At 37.2% G+C, this 16158-nt stretch overlaps 2 protein-coding genes across 4 annotated transcripts in view; one reads left to right on the top strand and one right to left on the bottom strand.

Moving 5' to 3' along the window:
• Positions 1 to 16158, top strand: part of LOC141376283 (uncharacterized) — a 778518-nt gene that overhangs the window by 167463 nt on the left and 594897 nt on the right. The window lies entirely within an intron of this gene.
• The window catches only part of LOC100535760 (uncharacterized), a 93045-nt gene that overhangs the window by 63043 nt on the left and 13844 nt on the right, over positions 1 to 16158 (bottom strand). The window contains exons 2-7 of one of the 3 annotated variants that reach the window (XM_073914325.1): positions 16120 to 16158; positions 15770 to 15899; positions 13425 to 13636; positions 12566 to 12662; positions 10459 to 10570; positions 1284 to 1482 (exon numbers count right to left, since the gene is read on the bottom strand). The exon at positions 16120 to 16158 is cut by the window's right edge and continues 36 nt beyond it. The gene's annotated coding sequence lies outside the window, so the exon portion shown is untranslated. The remainder of the gene's footprint in view (positions 1 to 1283; positions 1483 to 10458; positions 10571 to 12565; positions 12663 to 13424; positions 13637 to 15769; positions 15900 to 16119) is intronic. The other 2 variants (XM_073914322.1, XM_073914323.1) reach the window with 2 other exon arrangements.

The following is a 16158-nucleotide window of genomic DNA, read 5'->3' as shown; positions in this document are numbered from 1 at the left end:
CCCGCCGGTCCTACACCACCCAACCCACTCCGAGGTAGCATCGTACCGGCAACCTTCCGCATGGGAGTCGGTTGCTCTAACAAGGAGGCTAAAGACCATAACCTCTAGCATCTGTCGCTAGAGCACCTTTAGAGGTCAGAGGAGTGAGGTTTACCTGCACAGCATCTACTAGCTGGCCTCCGTTACACTTGCATGCATGAAGTATCGCACATTATGACAAGTTTTGCTTGCTACACAACTGTTAACATGCAAGATATAATACCGTTTTTTCATAAGGAATTGTAGTATTATAAAGTACTATAATGTTTAGTAACTGGCGAATGTCATGATCTAGTGGGTTGTCTACTGTCATCTTTAATGTGCATGTTCATGATATCAGGAGGTGTGGCTGTGGATGGCATGGGAGGGACTGTAGCTGCGTCCCAAATGGCACACTATACACTATGCACTCATGCACTATGCACTTATGCACTTACACACTCAACAGGATAGTATATGTATGTAGTGTCGTCCCAAATGGCACACTAATGTTTTTTTACTAAGCGGAAATTCAAACCGTTTCCCTGATGACGTTTGACGGTCGCCTAATCATTGAAGTAAACGACCGAATTATCAAATAATACCTGCCGTGAGTGTTGCCGCAATCACCATCGGGAGCCGCTATAATCACTCTCGTAGAAGAATTTTGCTTTCACCATCCAAAATAAATAAAGTTATTCAACATGTGCGTCCGATAGCTCCACCCCTTCCGCTACGTACGCAAACCTGCGGTCGTTGAGTGTGTGAAGTGTCCACACTTCATTTTAGCAGCTGAATGAGTGCATCATCCGGGTAATTAAAGTGCACTTATTATTTTTAGAGTTTTCAGTGTGAACGCACTACTTACACTATTTATACTACAAAATGGCTTAAAATAGTGCATAAGTATGCGATTTGGGACGCAGCTAGTGTTTCAAAGATATTATGCTAACCGGTTAGGATTTAGGCAGATCACCTACTGCACCTTTAATTAAATGTACAATTTTTTTTTAAGAGAAGTTCTTGCAAACAATTTATATGGGCTCAGTTTAAACACAAGTCAAGTTGAAGTTTACTAAACGTAATTTGTTTGCTTAAATTCAGCCCACATAAATAGTTTGCAAGCACTTACCTTAAAAAATAAATCCAATCAATCATTTGTTTCATGCTTATTGTTTCTGTGCTGTGTTACACAAGAATGAATCAGTGAGCAGTTCACTAAGCGCTGCTATATGTGCGAGGGTATGTCTCTGTGCAGTACATACCATACTCTAGTGCCATCCTGAAATGTAACACTGCCATCTAGAGGTCGTATATAAATGTGACTCCAGACAGGGTTTGTGTAAATGAGAGCATGTCCTGTTGTAGATCTGCTCGGCTGCCCTTGGCACTGGTTTAGCATACAGCCGGAGAGATGAATTTATGTGCCAGGAGCGCAGGTCATGCTGACTTGCCTTTGCAGCTCTGCACATGAAAGGAAAGAGAAAGAAAACATGGATAAAGCGAGAGAGAGAGGACACAACAAGGGAGTTACTAAGTCATTCATTGTCTGCATTTCATTGAAGAGACCTATAGGGTCAATGTTGCTGTGTGTTTTCATGTTCAAATCGGATGCATCGCTAGAGCCTGATTATTGAGTCACACGCCTCAGTGAAAGATCTGTGCACTGCTGAACAAAACAACGACTGACGTGTCACACAGCCTCTAGGAGACATGGAGATGGGGGACACAATTTTCAATGCTCTTCTTCTGCTTACAGAAATATCACATTCTACATCGAAATACCTTTGCAAAGTCAAAACGATGAGATAAAGTGAAATCACAAGATAAAACGCCAAAATATTTACTTTAAAATGTCAAAATTATGATTTATTCATTTTCTTTTTGGCTTAGTCCCTTTAGTAATCAGGGGTTGCCACAGTGGAATGAACCGCCAACTTATCCAGCATATGTTTTACACAGCGGATGCCCTTCCAGCTGCAACCCAACACTGGGAAACACCCATACACTCTTGCTTTCTCACACACACACTATGGCCAATTTAGCTTACCCAATTCACCTATAGCGCATGTGTTTAGACTGTGATGAAAACCGGAGCACCCGGAGGAAACCCACACCAACACAGGCAGAACATACAAGCTTTACACAGAAATGCACACTGACCCAGCCGGTGCTTGAACCGCTGTGAGGTGATTGTGCTACCCACTGTGCCACCGTGACACCCGAAATAATGATCTACTAAATCTAAATGATCCCAGCAGGCACAGAACTTCAACATGACGTCAGATTGACGTTGTACCTCAATGTCAAGGGGTCGTTGCATTTTGTTTGGAAATGAAAATCGGGTTTACATCAGAACCTAACATAAGGCCGACATCAATGTCCAATGTCCAACCTAAAAACAACCAAATCTCACCGTCTAATGATGTTACAGCTTGATGTTGTGTGGATGGAAAAAAAAAAAAAAAAAAAAAAAACTACTAAAAACTACTAACACTTCCCTTCTTAGACTTTACAGACCTGAAACTTGCCTTTAGTACTTCTTCATTGTTGCTCTTATAGTTGTGTAAATTGCTTCCTTGTCCTCATTTGTAAGTCGCTTTGGATAAAAGCGTCTGCTAAATGACTAAATGTAAATGTAAATGTAAAATGTAAATGTTACTAGAACGTCTATCAGATGTTGGATTTTGGTTGCCATACCTGACGAATAAATGTCAGTACTTGACATCAATATGACGTTGGTTTAAGATGTTTGCTCGACGTTAGGTTTTGGTCACTTTCCAACACAACCTAAAATCAAGCGTCATTTGATGTTGTTATTCGATGTCAAAATAACGTTGTTCTGACTAGAATTTTGGTCACCTGATGTCACGACCTGCTGCTTAATTTCTACTTGATAGAAATTGTGATTTACTAAGTCAAAATTAAAGAGTAGAAGTCAAAATTATGATGAAGCAAAGTCATAGTTATAAGAAAAGTCAAAATTATGACTTACGAAATTAAAATTACGAGATAAAAAGGCAAAATTATGATATTACTTAATTACTTCCAGAGCCGTTTATATCAAAGTTGATATTTAGCTGCACGCCGACACAGGGAGAACAAGAAACTCGACACAGAAATGCCAACCACCAGCAACCTTCTTGCTGTGAGTAGTGCAATGCGACCCACTGCACCACTATGCCCCTGAAAATGATGATATTAAAAAGTCAAAATTCAAAGTTCAAATTTAATTCAAAAGTCAAAACTGACTGACTAAGTCAAAATTAGGATAAAAAGTAAAAAAATTGACTTACTAATTATGACTTAATTGAAATTATAAGATAAAATAAGCAAATTATGACTTTCATTAATTTTCTTGTCGGCTTAGTCCCTTTATTAATCCGGGGTCGCCACGACAGAATGAACCGCCAACTTATTCAGCAAGTTTTTATGCAGCGGATGCCCTTCCAGCCGCAACCCATCTCTGGGAAACATCCACACACACATTCACACACACACTCATACACTACGGACAATTTAGCCTACACAATTCACCTGTACTGCATGTCTTTGGACTGTGGGGGAAACCGAAGCACCCAGAGGAAACCCACGCGAAGGGAGGGAGAACATGCAAACTCCACACAGAAACGCCAACTGAGCCGAGATTCGAATCAGCGACCCAGCGACCTTTTTGCTGTGAGGCGACAGCACTACCTATTGCACCACTGCCTCGCCCCAAATTTATGATAAAAAGTAAAAAAAAATAAAGACTTACTAATTATGACTTTGTAACATCGTAAGATAAAATAAGGAAATTATGACTTTAAAAAGTAAAAATTAAGTCAAAACTTTTTTTTTTATTTACTAGATTAAAATTACAAGATAAAAAGTTAAAATTAAGACATAAACATTCAAAATTATGAACTACTAAACTGAAATTTATGAGATAAAATGAGGAAATTATGACATAAAGGTCTTAATTATGACTTAAAAGATGAAACTTGGGGATTATGACTTATGAGATTATGTTAAATTAATTAATAATACTAAGTCAAAATTACGAGATAAATTCAAAATGATGACTTAGCAAAGTCAAAATTACATGATAAAAGTCGAAATTATGGCTTACTAAATTGAAATTAAGAGATAAAGTCAGCATTGTGATGAAATCGTGTCAAAATTGACTTGCTAACTCAAAATTATGATTTACTAAGTCAAAACTACAAGATAAAGGTCAGAATTATGACTTACTAAATCTAAATTATTCTTCAATAAATGAAAATAATACTTCACTGAATCAAAATAAGAGGTGAAAAGTCTAGATTATTGCAGATGTCGACATTACAAGATGATAATAGTCATAATAGTGACTTAAAGGGTCAAAATATTGACATAAAAGGTCAAATTATGACTTAGTAAATTAAAATTGTGATTTACTAAGTCAAAATTACGGGACAAAAAGGCCAAAAGTATTACTTACTAAAAATGACGATTTACTAAATTAAATTTATGAGTTATTAAATCAAAATTATGATGAGATTAAGATTCAAAAGTATGACTTAAAAGGTCGACACTAAGTTGAAATTGGAGTGAACCGCCAACATATGCTTTACACAATGGATGTCCTTTCAGCCGCAACCCATCACTGGGAAACAACCAATTTAGTTTATTCAATTTACCTAAGTCCTTAAACTGTGGGGTAAACCGGAGCACCTGGAGGAAACCCACGCCAACAAGGGAAGAACATGCAAACTCCACACAGAAATGCCAACTGGCCCAGCCGGGACTCAAATCAGCGACCTTCTAGCTGTGAGGCGAAAGTGCTAACTGCTGAGCCACCGTGCCGCTCCAGTTATTGAATTATACAGATGCAAAAATCTCTGAGTGCAGTCTGAAATGCTTTCTAAACTGAACATTTTATAAAATTATATTTTTGATTTGCCAAGTCATAACAAAATTTTTTATGCATGATTTTTTATCTTACATGGCGGAAACCACTACTACACATTAAAGAGTATCCAAATATGCTGGCACCAGTTTGTGCACACCACTGTAATTCCTCCCTGTATAATTCCCGACTATAGCAGGGGAAAAGTGCCATGAGTACAAAGCTCGAATTCACAGTACTCAAAAAAGTAAGCAATATTAAAAAAAAAAAAAAGCATTCACATGAGGGCTAATAATTTTGTCAACTGTATATCTATATATCCATAAGTCTGCTGTCCCTCAGGTAACCCTATTTTGGTGGTTTGGATTTAGTGGGAGCTGTAGGTTTTAAATGGGCATGAAATCTCAGCTTTTTCAAGCACAATGGAAGCGAGACGGACGGACAGTGATTGGCGTTTCTTTATCTGCCGATCGCTCTTCCGTCTCGAAGCGAGTCACAACAAGCACAAACAAAATTGAAAAATGAACAGGAGTGCAGGACAGATTTGCTGCTCCGTAACACAGTTTCTTCCAGAGCCGCGTGTTCAGCGCTGTGATGTGTCTGACAGCGGCTCTTACTGTCATATGAAACTCTCAAGGGAGAAATTTCCGGCAAAAGGCTTTCCCAAGCTGCTCACTTCCCAGACTTTCAGCTTTGAGGAGGATTCAGAGATGCTTGAATAACTCTGCAGGCGATCTAACCTGTCAAATCACCAGCCAAAATCCTCTAAACACATATAATGATTCTTAGACCTACACTGAAAAAAATTATTCACTGCATTTATGCTAATAGTTTTAAGGTAATTGGATGCAAGCAATGTATATGAGGTGAATATAAACAAATTAAGTTAAACATTACTAAATTTAATTTGTTTAAATTCAGCCCAAATACACTCACCGGCCACTTTATTAGGTACACCTGTCCAACTGCTTGTGAATGCAAATTTTTAATCAGCCAATCACATGGCAGCAGCTCAATGCATTTAGGCATGTAGACATGGTCAAGATGATCTGCTGCAGTTCAAACCGAGCATCAGAATGGGGAAGAAAGGGGATTTAAGTGACTTTGAACGTGGCGTGGTTGTTGGTACCACACAGGCTGGTCTGAGTATTTCAGAAACTGCTGATGTACTGGGATTTCGGGTTTACAGAGAATGGTGCAAAAAAAAAAAAAAAAAAAAAATATATATATATATATATATATATATATATATATATATATATATATATATATATATATATATATATATATATATATATATATATATATATATCTACTGAGCAGCAGTTCTGTGGGCGCAAATGCCTTGTTGATGCCAGAGGTCAGAGGAGAATGGCCAGCTGATAGAAAGGCAACAGTAACTCAAATAAGCATTCGTTACAACCGAGCTCTGCAGAAGAGCATCTCTGAACACACAACACGTCCAACCTTGAGGCGGATGGGCTACAGCAGCAGAAGAGCACACCGGGTGCCGCTCCTGTCAGCTAAGAACAGGAAACTGAGGCTACAATTCACACAGACTCACCAAAACTGGACAATAGAAGATTGGAGAAACGTTGCTGCTCTGATGAGTCTCCATTTCTGCTGACACATTCAGATGCTCGGGTCAGAATTTGGCCTCAACAACATGAAAGCATGGATCATCCTGCCTTGTATCAGCGGTTCAGGCTGGTGGTGGTGGTGTAATGGTGTGGGGGGTGGGGGGGTGGGGGTTTCTTGGCACACTTTGGGCTCATTAGTACTTATTGAGCATCAACGCCACAGCCTACCTGAGTATTGCTGCTGACCATGTCCATCCCTTTATGAGCACAGTGTCTCCATCTTCTGATGGCTCCTTCCAGCACTATAATGCACCATGTCATAAAGCCTGAATTACCTCAGAGTTTCTTGAACATGACGATGAGTTCACTGTACTCAAATGGCCTCCACAGTCACCAGAGCTCAATCCAATCGAGCACCTTTGGGATGTGGTGGAACGGGAGATTGGCATCATGGATGTGCAGCCGACAAATCTGCAGCAACTGTGTGATGCTATCATGTCAATATGGAGCAAAATCTCTGAGGAATATTTCCAGATCCTTGTTGAATCTCTGCCATGAAGGATTAAGGCAGAAGGCAAAAGGGGTCCAACACGGTACTAATCAGGTGTACCTAATAAAGTGGCCGGTGAATCTAAATTGTTTGCACTTACGTTAAAAAGAGTAGTAAATCTAATTATTTATTTTTTCAGTGTAGCTGCAAAAATATTCACAAAAAAAAAAAAATCTGCAAGAGCGTTAATTAAAAACGCTGTAATTTGAGGGTTGTGACATCAAGTGATGGTTTTATGAACAATTAAATATCCCCAGTTAAATCAATTACAATTAAATGTGAAGACTTGATTTGCGTATGTTATTCTAACCTTCGCTAAAAACCCTTTTAATGGGCATGTTCAGGTATAAAGGGGATCTGTCCTCTAATTGCTCTGCTCATATTCTTGATGTAAGACTGAAGTAGAAATAAAACAGTGGAAAGGCTCGACTTCACCCCCTGCTGTGGATTCATTTAGAAAGCAATTGCACAGTTTGTACTTCTCATTCCTGTGCTGGCCGAGCATCTCTTTAAAATAAAAGTCCCGCATTATATTAAGTGGGAAATGAGTTATTAAAACTATTCTGTTTAGAAATGTGCTGAAAAAAATCTTATATCCGTTAAACAGAAATTGTGGAAAAAATATACAGGGGGCTAATAATTAAGGAGGGCTAATCATTCTGACTTCAACTGCAGGATGATTGAGAGCACATCATTTGTGCTCAAGTCTTGACCTTCACTGCCTCTGATTCAGACCTCGGCATTCATTTAAGACTCATTTTCTGATCCGTTTTCTCTCCAGCAGCTTCATTCCTGCACTTTTTCCTCTTATTATCCGATCTGAGTCTGTGCTCCGTCTTTCAGCCTGTGTAAAGTCCACCATTCTCAGGTTAGAGTTCAGGTTTGTTATATTGTGGTTAAATTGGTAATGACCTCCCGAGGCTCCAGCAGTGGCAGCCATTACTCCATGAGGTCATTTTTTGGTCTGGCCCAGACAGATTCAGAGCAACTCGTGTGCTTGATGATCGATGGGTTTAGTCAGGGACTGTGCAAAATAAAATATTTTCACCCAAACGCTGTTGGTTCTCCAGAAAACAGCTCTTCTCTTTGAGTAGTTTCCAGTATTTAGACTTGGTTTGCACTTTAGGGTGATCACCTGTTTTTTTTTTTCTTCTCATTTCGCTCTCGTACTGAACTTTCTTGTGACTGTAAACAAACTCTGAACTCTGAAGCAAATGCCTGAACAGAATTTTGAAATGCATATTTGTTTAAAAGTTATGAAGTCACAAACAAAAACAAAGTTGTCTTAGAACATTTTCTGTGACTTGGCAATACTTTAACCTCCTAGGGTTTAGTGTCCACATATATGGACAGCACATTTGAGCTCTTAAGTGGCTATTTAAAATACTTTAAATGTTTCATATTTTGTTTCAGACATACAGTGTCATCCTGAAACTGTTTTGCAGCATATGAAATGTCCCAAACACTATTTTTAACTGTCCAAAATGGGAAAAAATGCTGTTTTTGATAGTCAAAGCAAGTAAAAAAAAAAGTTTATGTTATATATGCATTAAAAACAGTCAGGATAAAGTGTTTTATGTAAATTAGGATCACAAGTCCACATATATGGACATAATTTTTCTTCAAATCAAAAGATGATACTTAGATTTTTATTCTAATTGGGTTCCAATAAGCCTAAATAGCAAAGAGAAATAAAAAATGCATGTTAAAAAAAAAACCTTGGGCCTTAAGAGGTTAATCTAGTGGTTCCAAACCTTTTATTACTCGTGCCCCCCTAAATCAAACAGATATCTTTCTGTGGCCCCCCAGAAATTTTTTAATGAAGCCAATGTTCGTGGCAGGTTAGTAGCTTGTACAGAAGTCTTTACTGAATAAACTGCCAATTGATTACAATAGATATAAAAGCCCAGAGAGAGTCAGGATAAAAAAAAGGAAAACCAATATCCTGACACTGGGCAGATGCCATAAGCTGGTAGACCGTCAGCGGATCAATCAAGAAGCAGGCAGAGATCGTTCAGACTAGAACAATCTATTTAGGTTTGGCCCAGATCCTGTTCAATGTCTGAATGCACATATACACCTATTTCACGCAACAGCCACTTTAAAAATCGAAAACGAGGCTGCGGTCAGAAGAAACCCGGAAGTTTAGCACTGTAAATTAGGCTTGGGCGGAATCCCCATTCCGTCAAACCTCCTCCCTATTCTACCTTGGTATACAGTATTACCGTGCATAATAAAAAAAATGATGTAAGGCTCAGACAGCGTCACCAAACTGTTGTCTTGTGCCTAAACCATTCAGAAACTGAATACCGTATATGCATCCTTAGGTTCACGGTCACCTGTTTGTTGCATAATTTGCAAATTGTCTTGTTCATAGTAGAGATCTGCGCAGTACTACATTTTTTTTTGGGGGGGGGGGGGGGGGGGGGGGAGTGATGATGTGTTCGCGAACAGAAAAGCAAATCCACACAGAACTGCCGCTCACTGAATATTTCCTTATTTACGGAGCATTCTCTGTAAACCCTAGAGATGGTTGTGCGTGAAAACCCCAGTAGATCAGCAGTTTCTGAAATACTCAGACCAACCCGTCTTGCACCAACAACCATGCCACGTTCAAAGTCACTTAAATCCCCTTTCTTCCCCATTCTGATGCTTGGTTTGACCTGCAGCAGATCATCTTGACCATGTCTACATGTCTAAATGCATTGAGTTGCTGCCATGTGATTGGCTGATTAGACATTATTGTTAACGAGCAGTTGGACAGGTGTACCTAATAAAGTGGCCGATGAGTGTGTGTATATATATGTCATTTTCCTGATATTTAATACAATAACCTACACTGCAACGCAGGATTCGTCTCTTTTCCGGGAATTCTCTTGTATCTCAGTCAGCTGCATATTCTGATATTCCTGTTAGGTTAACGTGAGAACTGTTCATCGCTTCGGTAAGTCTCGCCATAAATCCTCTCACAGCTGACAAGTCTTTCTCATGCCAGCCGGACTCTGGGAGCTGTCAGTGTGTGTTTGTGGTTTTTTGCTCTCTTACAGGACCCTGTGTTTTATTGGAGCGTAATAAGATTCCTGCGCATCATAAACCCTGAGATATGGCCCTACATGAGTCCTGCAGTAAGGTGGAGATGCCCTGGAGCCTCTTGTCTGTTTCGCTTTACTCTTATTGCAGATATCTGGCTTCAGAGCTGACGCTTCATCTCCGAGCTTTTTAACGGTGAAGATATCAGAGAGCTGATGTTAATACACACTCTAGAAGTATTCGCCGCAGCGCAGAGCTTCAAACGCGTCCAGTGATGGCATTAGTGAAGCTTCCCGAGGCTAGATTCACTGTTAATTTCACTCACAGTCAATGTGTGTAAATCTGTCTATCGATCTATCTGTGGAGCATACATTTGCAAAGTTTCACAGAAGTTTGTGTAAAAGTTGCACCTTGAAGATGGCAATAGCTTAGTGGTTAGTGCAAGTTCAAATCCTGACTTGTGGACCTTTCCCGAAATCCTGTCTCTCTCTCTCCCGCTTCATTTTCTGTCTAGCTGCTGTCCTGTCAATGAAGGCAAAACGCAGAAAAAAAGGTTGAAGCTTGATCCACTGTACAAAATGGCCCTGATTTCAACTGTGAGAACTGTAGAAATGCTACTGTAAAAATCTGCAACCTGCATTGTAAAACATGATTAGTTGACTTTACCTAAAATAAATGAGTTAACCTGTTGCTTTTAGAGCGATTAGTTGACTTTACCTAAAATAAATGAGTTAACCTGTTGCTTTTAGAGCGATTAGTTGACTTTACCTAAAATAAATGAGTTAACCTGTTGCTTTTAGAGTGATTAGTTGACTTTACCTAAAATAAATGAGTTAACCTGTTGCTTTTAGAGCGATTAGTTGACTTTACCTAAAATAATGAGTAAACCTGTCTATTTTAATTTAGTTGACTGTACTATAAAAAGTGAGTAAATCTGTTGCTTTAAAATTAGGTTGACTGCACTTGAAATAAATGATTGAACCTGTTGCTTTAAAAGTGATTAGTTGACTTTACTTAAAATAAAGTGAGCAAACCTGTTGCTTTTAAAGAGATTAGTTGACTTTATAAAAACATTAACTGGTAAAACCCTGTGATTATAAAATAAGAAATTGACTTTACCTTAAAAAGCAAGTAAACCCGTTGCTTTAAAAGCGACTAGTTGACTTTACTTGAAATAAATGAGTAAACCTGTTGACTTTAAAGCGATTAGTTGACTTTACTTAATAAAAGTGAGTAAACCTGTTGCTTTTAGAGCGATTAGTTGAGTTTACTTAAAATAAAGTGAGTAAACCTGCTGCTTTTAAAGAGATTAGTTGACTTAACTTAATAAAAGTGAGTAAACCTGTTGCTTTGAGCGATTAGTTGACTTTACTTTAAATAAATGAGTAAACCTGTTACTTTTAGAGCGATTAGTTGACTTTACCTAAAATAATGAGTAAACCTGTTGATTTTAATTTAGTTGACTGTACTATAAAAAGTGAGTAAATCTGTTGCTTTAAAATTAGGTTGACTGCACTTGAAATAAATGATTGAACCTGTTGCTTTAAAAGTGATTAGTTGACTTTACTTAAAATAAAGTGAGCAAACCTGTTGCTTTTAAAGAGATTAGTTGACTTTATAAAAACAATAACTGGTAAAACCCTGTGATTATAAAATAAGAAATTGACTTTACCTTAAAAAGCAAGTAAACCCGTTGCTTTAAAAGCGACTAGTTGACTTTACTTGAAATAAATGAGTAAACCTGTTGACTTTAAAGCGATTAGTTGACTTTACTTAATAAAAGTGAGTAAACCTGTTGCTTTTAGAGCGATTAGTTGAGTTTACTTAAAATAAAGTGAGTAAACCTGCTGCTTTTAAAGAGATTAGTTGACTTTACTTAATAAAAGTGAGTTAACCTGTTGCTTTGAGCGATTAGTTGACTTTACTTTAAATAAATGAGTAAACCTGTTGCTTTTAGAGCGATAAGTTGACTTTGCTCAAAATAAATGAGCAAACCCATTGCTTTTAAATTGATTAGATGACTTTTCTTAAAACAAATGAGTAAACCTGTTGCTTTTAAAGCGATTAGTTGAGTTTACTTAATAAAAGTGAGCTAACATGTTGCTTTTAGAGTGATTAGTTGACTTTACTCAAAATAAATTAATAAACCTGTTGCTTTTAGAGCGATTAGTTGACTTTATTAAAATGAGTAAACCTGTTGGTTTTAGAGCGATTGGTTCATTTTACCTAAAATAAATGAGTAAACCTGTTGCTTTTAGAGTGATTAGTTGACTTTACTTAAAATAAATGAGCAAACCCATTGCTTTTAAAATGATTAGATGACTTTTAATAAAACAAATGAGTAAACCTGTTGCTTTTAAAGCAACATAGGTTAATTCTGAAAGCATACCCTTATATACATGTCTGGAGAGCGCACATTATGTAACCAGATACGTATGGCTGCATTTCATCTTTAAAACAAACGCTAGTGGACTGCATAAAGTCATTCCTTTTCGCTCTTACCAGCTGACTGCCTACCTCCATATGGATTTTTTTTCAGCTGTTATAAGTTTGCCCAGGAACTTGCCGCGTATGTCGGCAGACTTGTGACATGGAATAGAGTTGATGGCAACAACTGGGTTTGAGTCCGGTGAAGAACGGTTCCAGAAAATGGGTAAGACAAAAACAAAAGCCAAAAAATAAAACAAACAAGTTAATAACAGTGTGGGAATGTGGTAAAATCTGAAAAAAAACATGGTAAAAATCATGTAGCCACGAAGGCTTTTTTTTGCTGGATTGCTTTTGAAACCACTATTGGTTGGGTTTAAAGAGAGCGGAGGGTGGGTCAGTCGGTCAGTCAGTCAGTTAGTCAACAGCGCCCTCTGGTGGATTTACTATTAGGTTTACTATTGGTAAAATGGTAAACTATTTTTTTAACGATTAGTTTACTTTACGTTAAAAAAGCAGTTTTTATTAAAAAAAAAAAAACATTTTAAAGTCAATACTATTAGCCCCCTTAAGCTATTTTTTTTTGATTCTGATCTTTTTAGTCACTTTAAGCCGAATACTAGTATCTAGTAAAAAATATCTAGTCTAATATTATTTACTGTCATCATATTAAAGTTAAAAGAAATGGGTTATTAGAAATGAGTTATTAAAACTATTATGATTAGAAATGTGCTGAAAAAAATCTTCACTTCGTTAAACAGAAATTGGGGGGTGAATAATTCTGACTCAACTGTATTTCCATTGAGCCCGTTTAAGTATAGAGATGCCCTGGCAAGCACATACAGTAGGCTAGTAACACCAATTTGCAATGCATTAACCATCAGCCAAACATAGTTTCACTGTAGGAAACTAATGAGTGACATAAACTGAATCTGCTTTTATTTGTGACCTTTATCTCAGTGTCATCCCAGTGTTGACGGTGAAGCAGCAGGTGCACAGTGTTTATCCATTCACACGCAAATCCAGGCTCAACACAACCCAACGCAGCTCTCACCCAGACGACTGTCCCACAAATCCCAGCGGCAGCTGCCCAGAATAAACCAGCACAACCCAGCATGCTTCTGCCATGTTTACAGGGTGACCGTGATTCAGGAGATTACACTGCGACAAATGAGAAAATGACAGCGCTTATTAACACACTCCCTCTGTGACTGACAGTCTGAATACACACACGAATATATAGCACAGACTGACTAACCACGCCGGTAATGATAAATGTGTCTCCGCTGTCTTCCTTTCAGCATAATTCCATAAATCATGACGCAAAATCTTATAGAAATGATGCGGCATAACAGTAATGGTGGATATATGAGCTCATCCACTGAGCAGTAGAGTTAGAGTGACAGTTTGTTGGATTAATATTTCATATACTGTTACGCAATATTAAACATGACGTTTTAAGCCATTGTTTTGAAGCCGTAATTGATTCGGTTGAATTTAAAATATATTTTTCTTTTTAGATTTCCTTTATTTTAATTTGTTTATTTTTAGCCACTGAAATAACTCAAGCATGTTGGATTTATTACTTCACAAACCATTTTTCATAAAGCAAATTTCCTAAATGTCCCATTAAAAACATAAAGAAAAAAATGACATATGATCGTTTTACCTGACACTTATTAGATCTTATAAATTAAAAATATAAATATTATATAATCAAGATACTAAAGCATTCCTATATATTATTTTTATTATTCATTTTATTTTTAGTTAGAGCCATTTAGTTTTTTACATTTTTGTATTATCCATTTCAGTTTTGTAGACATTGGTTTTATTTTTTTTATATATTTTTTTATTTATCAGTTATTGTTTTATAAAGTCTAAATGGATTTTATTTTAACTACAACCATAATATCATTTAAATCATATATATATATATATATATTTTTTTTTTTCTTTCAGTTATTTTTTGCCACTGAAATAACTCAAGCATGTTGGCTTTATTACATCACAAAACATTTTTTTAATAAAGCAAATTTCCTAAATGTCCCATTGAAAACATACAAAAAAAGATGACATAATTCACTTAACCTGTATTTGATCTTATTAATTCATTCATTCATTCGTTTTCTTGTCGGCTTAGTCCCTTTATTAATCCGGGGTCGCCACAGCAGAATGAACCGCCAACTTATCCAGCAAGTTTTTTTTTTTTTACACAGCGGATGCTACCCGCAAACCCATCTCTGGGAAATATACACACACACACACATAGACATACACACACACTCATACATTACGGACAATTTAGCCTACCCAATTCACCTGTACATCATGTCTTTGGACTGTGGGGGAAACCGGAGCACCCGGAGGAAACCCACGCAAATGCAGGGAGAACATGCAAACTCCACACAGAAATGCCAACTAAGCCGAGGTTTGAACAGCGACTTTCTTGCTGTGAGGCGACAGCACTACCTACTGCGCCACTGCCTCGCCCTGATCTTATTAATTAAAAATATTAATTTTATATACTTCAAGTCATAAACATTTTATTTTAAGCTTTATCCAGTTTATTAGTTTTTTTAGATGAATAAAGGGACGAAGGACAATGAATGAAAGATTTGATTCTGAGCCTTTATTTGTCATTCATAAGGGATTTATAAAGCATAAATTATTTAGATTAGGTCACAAAACTAGATTTAGTTGAGTAATAAAGCATTTATTACCATATTAGTTAACTATTAGTATATGTCTGAATAATAAGATTTATAAATGTTGATTTCAATAGTTTATTAATCATTTACTAACTCATTCTGAATAACCCTTAAAACCCTCAACTACTCTTAAATACAACTGGTTTGTAAACAATGCAATACTTAATTTAGTAATGAAAAATAAATCATTAACTAAGTATGAAAGTACAATTATTAAACACATTATATAGGTGCTTATAAGTCAAGAATAGAGAATTTCTAGCTGCAGTTATAAACTGCTTACTAACGTTTATTAATGTCGAGTTAATGCTGAACAGATGATGAATTCACTATTTGCAAATGCTTAATAAATGATTCATAGTGTGTAGTTATTATAAAGTGTTACCAGTATTCTTTGCCAATTCAAAATAGTGTGATGATATTAGCAGCCAATGACTATCAAAGTACAGCATTGCTCACAGTCCATTTAACAGTACTGATGTTGCTTTTAAGTCACACTTACATTTGATTCCACACTGAACATTTAAAAGCAGCACGGCCAACAATATTGAGACCGAATGTGTGTATATAAAACCAACTTTACCTCAATTATGGTCAAGTGGATGCAATGTGTAGCTCTCCACAAACAGCGAGCATCATTTTCTGTGTATCAGTATAGCTCATGACATCACTGTTTAATCCTCAAGACCTCCAGAAGAGCTTTTGACCCTGACCTGGAAATTATGATCACAATGGTACACAACAGTAAATCCTGCGTCCACATGTGTGTTTTGCCGACTCCGGTGGGAACGGTGGCATTCCCGACGGCTTAAACACAGCAATACTGAGAGCCGCAGCTCCATCCATCTGTCTTTTGTGCTTTTTGCTCCAGAAATAAACGATGATGAGATGGAAGGGAAGAGGAATAAGAGAGAGAAACTCTACAGAGCGTACCTGAGAGGTCTTCGGTTGAGTTTTGCCTTCGCTTCATCC

The sequence above is a fragment of the Danio rerio genome, chromosome 10, assembly GCF_049306965.1.
Source record: "Danio rerio strain Tuebingen ecotype United States chromosome 10, GRCz12tu, whole genome shotgun sequence".
NCBI lineage: Eukaryota > Metazoa > Chordata > Actinopteri > Cypriniformes > Danionidae > Danio > Danio rerio.
This window is presented reverse-complemented; position numbering and strand designations above follow the sequence as displayed.